We start from the raw sequence: 9,128 nt of genomic DNA, 5'->3' as shown, positions 1-9,128 counted from the left end.
TCTTTGCTTGAACAGTTTTTCCATAACAGATCGTATGCTGTGAAAAACTGTAGCTATATCGATCATCACGTCTGTTTTATTTCACTTAAATTAGATTCGAAATTTTTTACTTAATGATTAACTTTTAATGCACTTGTGATTGGATCTTAAATTCAATTCCTCTAAGTGTAACATTAATTACTCCCAACTTGTTAAGCCATTATAACATATGGACTCGACAGAATGAGAATGGAATCAATGGATGGCACTGCCTGCTGTTAGCCAACCACTAGCACTCGCAGTATGTAATTAATAAAATAAAATACAGTATAATTATTAATTAGAGCTGAGAAAGGTGAACAAGATATATGTATACGTATGGGTCATACCTATAATTGGAATAAGTGACGAACCAAATTAAGAAATTTGAAGAGAGAAAAGAGGGAACGTTGATATAAATAATATGTGGCCGTCCAAAGTGGAGTTGAACAGGTTTCATATTGGTGCATTTCCTATAATTCCAAACCAAACAATGATGTTTTCCATGAAAAATAAAGCCACCAAATTCTTCATTATTTGCCACTCATTTTGTTAGTCCATACCCCTTTGGGAAAGTGGAAGCCTCTCAAATCACCACTTTACATAAATTACTATAGTTTAAGGACGTGTCAGATTGCTGTCAAGTGTGATGACGGTTGTTTGCCACCTCGCTACTCCTTTTCATGTTTTGGTGTGTTACGAAATGATTATTTACTTGTAAATGGCAAACATCAATGACCCATTTGTCACCTGAAGCTATGGTGGGAAGATATAAAGTATTGCATAGAGTTAAAATCCATTGAGATTGATGTTTACTGTAATTACCACCTAGGAGATAAATTTTTTTTTTTTTTTTTTTTAACTAAAGGTTGCATCTATTTCAACTAATCCTAAAATCTTAAAGTTAACAACCAGATAAATTAATCATTCAATGGCCACCCTATTAACAATCAAGAAGAATCGAACTCAAGATCTCTTGAGTAATACATCTAAGAGTTAATATTGTCTCACCCAACCACCCAAGGATAGTTACTTTCTCTGGTTACATTGATCATATTGCATCAGAGTAATTATAGATTTTGAGACACGAATGATGAGTATACATGATTTTAATATAAATATAAATCAAGGAAAGGAGAGTCAACTCCACTTCCCTTAAGTTTCTTAACAATACGAATGAAATACATATACGTGACATGATGAAATACCCGACTTTATGAGTGAGAATTTCATTATAAAATCGTCAATCACCCACTAACCCTAAAGTGCCTTAATTAAAGGTCATGTCTAGTTTGTGATTGGAGGATTATTTCGGTCTAAGAGATAAATATTCAAGACCCTTTTAATTGCTCCCATCTCTTCAATGCCTTGGTTGATTCCCACAATGGTTAATCATATGATGACATAATTGTTCAAATGTGGCAGACAAAATTAGGGTTTCCCAACAAGAACACCTTCCGTAGTTTAATTTGTTGTGGTTATTTAATTAATCAAGATAAAAATTAGTGGAGGGTCCAAAACCAAGCATGATTGTGATGTGGGCTATTGCTGATGCAAACTCGCGTGTCTTCTTCACAGCTTGTTAAAATCAGTAGTTGGGGTTTGGGGGCATTATTTTGTTTTATTCAAAGTGATTACGTGTTTTCTCCTCTTTTCTTTGTTTATTAAGACGGAGGAGTTTTGTATTGTTCTCTATCAAGATAATTAAGATCAATGAAGCAACTGATTCCCTTTGATCACATGGTTCAGCTCAAGTAAGAAAAGATCTAAAATTCTCAAACAATAAAAAAAGTTATGTTGAATGGCTTTAAACAATTTGGAAACTCTTAGGAGCTTTCGAGCGTCTTCCTGGGTTTTCAATTGGCATATGTTATGTATGAATAAATTAATTTGAGGAGTGGAATCGATCTTCAAGCGTTATCATCATTACCTATATATGAGAATATCTCAAATTAATTTGAGTTATTTAAAAGAGTCATTAATATAATATAAGAAATATATTTCATATAATAAGTGAGAAAAATCTTGAGATGTTATGAGATATTCAAGAACGTAAACATGATAGTCATCACCAATCAACATAATAAACTAGGTGGGCTAAATAATTTTGTGGGTAGATATTTATTTAACTAAAATCCATATTCAATTATATCCTCATATATATAAACAGTATATAATTTATTTTTTTCGAAGAATATAAGAAACAGAAAGACAAGTAGTGTTTTGATCAATAATCAACTTCAGAAAATGTTAAAGTTAAACATGCAATAACCATTGATACGTTGACTATTAGTTTCTTCGAGATGCAAATGGTTTCTAAAAAGAAAGTAAGCGATGCTGTCAATTTAAGAAATAGTACGAAGAAATTATCTTCCCGTCCTCTTGATCTTTTCAAAGAAACCAAAATGAAAAGGTCAGGCTAATTGTGAAGATAGACCTTGAAACAATCGATAAAACAATTATAAATATACAAAAACAAATCTGTTTAGCCCCATCATGTATAAACCCTATTTGGCTGACTATTGATGAACTCATCGATAAATCTATGAACCTTTTAACCTTTTTTGCGTATGAATAAAGTCTATGGATGGATGGATTAACTAGTTACAACAAAGCTTTGCTGCGTAAAACCAAAAAATATATTCCTTAGCCTCGTGTAAATGTACTATATCGATATAGACAATACAAAGGATCAAGACATCCTTTCGATAATTTCAATAATATACCTATATATATATATATATATTGAATAAATAACGCTAACCACAGATTTGTTTGCAAGTGCTTGTAACATACAATGACATTTGTTTGCTAGTGTTTTTAACTTATATTAACATTTAATTTGTAGATCATGAAACAGGATTTATGTCTCGTTCATTGAACTTCAGTTAAAATATTCACGAAACTACTGATTTTTAATATTGATTATTCCGGTATATTTGACTTAACAAGGATTACGTGTTACTTCCAAATTAACTTAAGAATTTTAAGTATTAATTTAATTGATGATATCAACTTTTTTCGTAAATAAATGAACATATTTTAAGAAAATTATATAAAGTAATTAAGTGGGTGTGAATAGATTGTACGTAATGTAAAGTATTATCCGGGGGAGATCCTCTCTTGCGGTTGGGGTACATTACGCGTTACCCATACTATATATATCGTAACAAAATTGAAATTTTTGCACCGACTAAAAACTAAATGTCAGTTATCACATGTATCCTATTTGCATACTGAAAATTTCGCACTAACTGACTTTTCACTCAATTTTCTCACTTTAATTTACCACATGTAAACCATTTGTGCAATTTTCATAACGTCAAAGCCAAATACACGATAAATGAACATCAAATAAACATTTATACGTACATAGATCTAACAAACTTTGAATTGTATACCATCACATCGACTCAAAAACCCTACCAACTAACTTAATAAAAAAATTATAAGAAATATTAAAAATTTATACAAATTGACGATCTTACTTGAATATAGTGTTTATAGGTTTTAAATGGGAGATGTTTAACTAATTTTGAGTGATTTTTATGGATTGAAATGTAAAAAAAAAAAATTGTATGAAAAGGTGTTAAGTAGTTTAAGGTTAGGGATAAACATATTTTGACCATTATTAATATCCTATGATATGCGATACGTATCTTATGATACGAGTTGCTAACGATACGTATCGGATAATGTATCTTAAACCTTTCTATACGTTAATATGTATCCTTAAAAATATCGATACAAATTGATACAACTTTATTAATTTGAGCCGAAGGCTCAAAAAAAAAAAATTCGGGTCTAATATGTGTCACCCAGTCCGGTTCACTAAAACCCGCTCAAATTTACTTATTTTGCATGGAGAAAGTGAAGAGGAATATATGTTGCCTATTTTACATGATAATAATAACATAAGTGGAGATATAGATATTGACATTAATCTTAGAAATGATATTAGTGGTTAAAAGGAAATGATATGATTCTTAATTGTATGATTAATTTTGATTATGTAATATCATAATTTAAAACTAATTATATCACAAAATTTGTTAATTAATCTTGAAGATGATATTAAATTTTTAGAAAATTTTTATAATTTTTTTTTTTAAAAAAGGCGTATCCTACAATACAATACACGATTCAAAAAATTATGTTTTCGATACACAATACCATAAGCAATTTGACAACCATGCTAAAAAGTATTAAGTATAAGCGTCCAAAAATTGGTTATTTTTTTATAACCTCTTCAACTTTTGATCATTTTTAATAACCCTTGATTTTTTTTATTAATCACTTTCCACCCACCAAAAATGGATCGGCATCAGCTGAATATATGAAGTGTGAACAGATTGAGCCATTATCCGAGGGTTGAGGAGTTGTTGTCCGATTGTAGGTTCAGCTCTTTGGGTTGGGCATCTGCAATGGGATGGGGTCCTGTTTAACGCATCATTAATTTTGAGAGATGTTATTTTAACACTCATTTGCCCCATTCTGAAACTAAATTAGGGAAAAATTATCATATAAAGAATGATTAAACAGAAAATCATTATAATTGATAATTAAGTCTTTCGCTTTGAGTAAAGATACAGAGATTCCCACGGCCATGTTTGCCACTTTGTTGCATCATCCTCCCTTCAAATATCATTTCTACCTTCTTGAATTTTTAGTTGCATTAGACTGCATCGGAAGTTATTATTAAATAAAAAATATATATATAAATTCACACTAAAGTGAAAATAAAATAAATCTAAACTACAAAGGATGTTAGAAATTAAAAAAAAAACTATCTCCCTAAATTTTTCGATTAAACGGACTAAACGGGATCCTAATTTTACTTAGCCCCATTCATATTCAATAATCCATAATATAACACTAAAATTACTGTAAATATCACCACTCTCTTGAGATTGGACTTGGTTTGCCGCTTACCCAAGAATATTATTGTACAATATAACGGAACCTGCATGGGCCCATAATCCGGACACATTCTTGAATTGGGCTTTAGTTTGAATTTCCATTTTTTTTTTCATACATTATTCAATCTCCATCTTCAAAACTATCATAAATAACTGAAAATTATAGTCATATTCATGTCATAAAAATTAACTAATTTTAGATTATTCGAATCTGCAATCTACAATCTATTTCACGCAATTTTTTGAATTAGATTTAAAATAATAGACTAGATAGTAAACCTATATATATATATATATATATATATATACACTGTTGATACTTGATTTTGATACCAATGATCTCGTATGTGCAAAGTGTTAAGAAGGTCTTACAAATTACGTGTGATTGATTATGAGAGTTGTATGTGGAGCTGAGATGATATATGTTTGAAGAAACATAAATAAAAAACTGGCAAGAGGGATTTTTATAGTGGTTCGGATGTTTAAAACGAATCCTATATTCACTGTTATTTTATTATTCTCTAACTATTTTTTTGATATTGCCTGTAAGGTGTACAAAGATGGAATAGCGCTTTGTTTATAGAGAAAAAATAATAAAACTCAAATGTATGTCTAATTCTTATATGTCCAACCAACCCCTTTTTCATGAAGAGAGGTGTCCATTTATACACCTATGAGTTTAATGTAATAAGTGTTTTCGTAAATTACCTTGACACATAAAGAACTCTCATTCATCATGATCTTTTATTTTGATAAAGATAGAACAAATGTTATTTAATATCTCTTTGAGATGGTTTGGATTCTTTTATTTTGATAATGTCATCAAAATTCACACACGTGGTTCACTCTCATCCGAATCTATTATTGTCTGCTGTTCAGCTTCGCCATTTCAAGTCCCTTGACTAATAATTGTACCATGTGTTTACCCACTTCTGCAAAAACACATTTATCCATCCGTCCCGTATCGTTTTGGACTGCCGATAAACCCTCAACTTTAACTCAGTCACATATATGCAAACAATTATATTGAGGATGGGTGGTCCCTTTTTTTGACTTTGCTTTTGTTTGTGGTCTAAATTTTTGCCTCAGTCAAGTCATGGCTTAAAGATGTTTACTGCCAACATTCACATGGGTATATGTAACTCCAATCCGACAGCAGACTCTCTTTGGGACGTAAATTTTGCTGACATATCTCTATCATTGTAAAAATGAAAAAACATTACCCTACCAAATCCACCGGTATCTTCGTTGATTTATTTTACTTTCAGATGCAATGACAGTGAGTTCACCACAACACACCAAAACGACTTATCAATCATAGCTGTAACTATGTCGTCTGCAACTTGGAAATTGAGCTACCTTCTTTCTTTTTGGGTAATTTGCATTTACCTCTACAGCTATGTATTATATTTCTTGTCTTTTCTACTGCAGACTGCCATTGGATTATCCATTTCATCTTTCGTCTTTGAAATTACTAGTACTAGCCACCCACTGACACCAAAATTTCACGCAGAACTAAGCAGTTTCAGTGCCATAAACTTGAAGATGCTAGTCTCCCAACAGAACTCGAGGACTATGATGAAAAGCTTATAATAAAAGAAGATTAAAATAATAAAAAGATTAATAGAATGTTTTTTTGACAAAGCTGGGAAAATGTTATTGTTAAGACTTAAGAGTGTGATGACAGGAAAAACTTGGTACTCTTGTTTGTACTGTTCAACAAGTTTATATCTGTCCTGTCGTTTTATTAATTCTCAAGAGTCTGTGGTCTGTGCTCACGTAGTATAAAACTATAAATATGAAAGTGCCACATCACTTCAATTATCAACCCACTTGTTAAGGAAAAAATATGTTATAGTGGCAGCAGTCGACAGAACCGTCACGTGAAGCTGTCGTTGACCTAACTCTCCGGCTACCGACTGGTGTCCACCGCCGCTAACTCATACTTCTCTAAGAAGTCTTTTTTTTTTTCTTTTTCTTTTTTCTGTACTGTTGTTTTGGCCGACCTCATTTTTCTAATATGGGTCCGATTTTTGTACGGTGATAAACTGGATAGGACAAATCTATATTACTAAAAAGCTGGCAATTTGATGTGACTTTTATGATCTGACGGCTAATAATCTCATCCTCATGTACACGTAGTAGCATATGGTTGGTCATCGGTCGACAAGGCCCATCAACATTTCTAATTGCACGATCATGTCGGCCCTGAAAAGAAGAGCCAACACGTTCTCAGCTGGATGGACGTCTGATCGAGAAAGCTTTACTGTTTCAATTTTGTCACTCAATTGCAATTTTTATGTAATTTGAGAACGATAAGTAATTTATTGAAAACTTTTGGTGCTGATAAAAATAATTTATTGTATTTCGAAAAGGTTAAGATATAATTTGTCTGCTTGTTGAGTGATATATCAACGGGCCAGGGCTTGTAGGCCTAATTACCATAACTAAAAGGTCCACATCCTTTGGATCAAACCAGCGTTAGATCATCTTCATCCACAAACATTAAATTGGTGTGATTTTTGATGTATTTCAGTATTACATCTCTAACCAATTGTACTAAATATTACATTAAAAATAATATTTTTTAGAATATTATTTTTTTCTATTAATAATCAATAATTAATCTATTTCACTAATTATTTTTGTATATATTAATTAAATATTAGAAATGATATTTTTATTAAATAATAATTACTTTAAAAATTATACTAATTTAATAAAATTAAGCATTTATTTAATCAAATAAATATTACATTTAATATATAAAAAAATTACATCTAATATAAAATGCCACCAAAAAAAAAAAAAAAAAGACAACAACAATACAAAAGTAAAATTCCATATTGATAGTAATTTAATTTTCCGAATTAGTATATTCTTCTCACAAATAATCAATTAATGAATTTTGAAGAACGTGGTGAGCCTCTATATCCTTGATTTATCTATGTCGAGCAAGAAAATTTTGAAATCGGATATTTTCATCTTTAACAATTTCAACTTCAAGAGTTGACGCTTCTATCTGATTCACAATCGATGCATCAATATTACGATCATTCTCGATTATCATGTTGTGCATAATAATACATGCAGTCATTAGTTTATGTTGTATTTTCTTTTAATTTTAGTGTTTTTAAATTAGTGTTAATTTTTATTTTGAGTTATTGTAGCTTAATATTTGCATTGAATAAAGTTTTGTTTTTAAATTTTCATCATTTTTTGAATTATATAATTATTATGAATTATATAATTATTATGAATTTATTATTATAAATATTAATATAAATAACAATTAAATTAACAAAAATACAAATAAAAAAAATATATATTTTATAGTAGATGAATAGTGCCACACCAAATTGGTGTGGATGAATAGTGTTACACCAAATTTGGCGTGACACTGTTCACTTACACCAATTTGGTGTAGTTTTTGGTGTTCGGTTGAAGCACATTTTCCACAACATTTACACCAAAATGGTGTTGGGTTGGAGATGCCCTTATATTCAAGGGTGAGCATAATTTTAGGGTAGAACCAGAACCAAAGGGTATCTAAGGTTCTAGCTCTGATTCCTACTCGAAACCGCCCTCACAAGGTTAGTTCCGGTTCTTGAGAACTAGAACTGGCATTGTGCGGTTCTGGTTCTAATTCTGCCATTACAGGAATCGGAACCAAAATTGATAACCAGAACTAGAACCGAGATCTTATCCGAAAATATTTGAAACAAAATAAAGAAAGAAAAGCAAATTAAAAAAATAATGATACTATCAAAAAAAAAAAAAAAAAAAAAAATTCCATGTATTGCCTATTAGTAATATTTTATAATTGTGTCTAGCCTTATTCAAAATTCCACCAATTGTACCGAGGTTAACTTAAAACGAGTCTTTGTGATCTAAAATGACAATATTCTAGAAAAAAATAAAAACATATTTCATTGTACATGTTTAATAACGTAGATTGTTTTTATATGAATAATACTGTATTTACAAACTAAGTATACAAATCAAGGTGGCAAATTATATAACTCTTTTATTGTCTCATTATTTATTAATATTTTATTATTTTATTATTTATATAAATTGATCCATTCATTTTTATAATGTCGGTTTTTATGTAGAACATAATATACCAAATTTGATGTTTAGTATTCTTCTTCTTCTTATTATTATTATATTTATTTTTCATTACAACAA

Source organism: Pistacia vera, unplaced genomic scaffold, assembly GCF_008641045.1.
Source record: "Pistacia vera cultivar Batoury unplaced genomic scaffold, PisVer_v2 Contig375, whole genome shotgun sequence".
In the NCBI taxonomy this organism is placed as follows: Eukaryota; Viridiplantae; Streptophyta; class Magnoliopsida; order Sapindales; family Anacardiaceae; genus Pistacia; species Pistacia vera.
The sequence above is the reverse complement of the archived record's forward strand: the minus strand, read 5'-3'. Positions refer to the sequence as shown.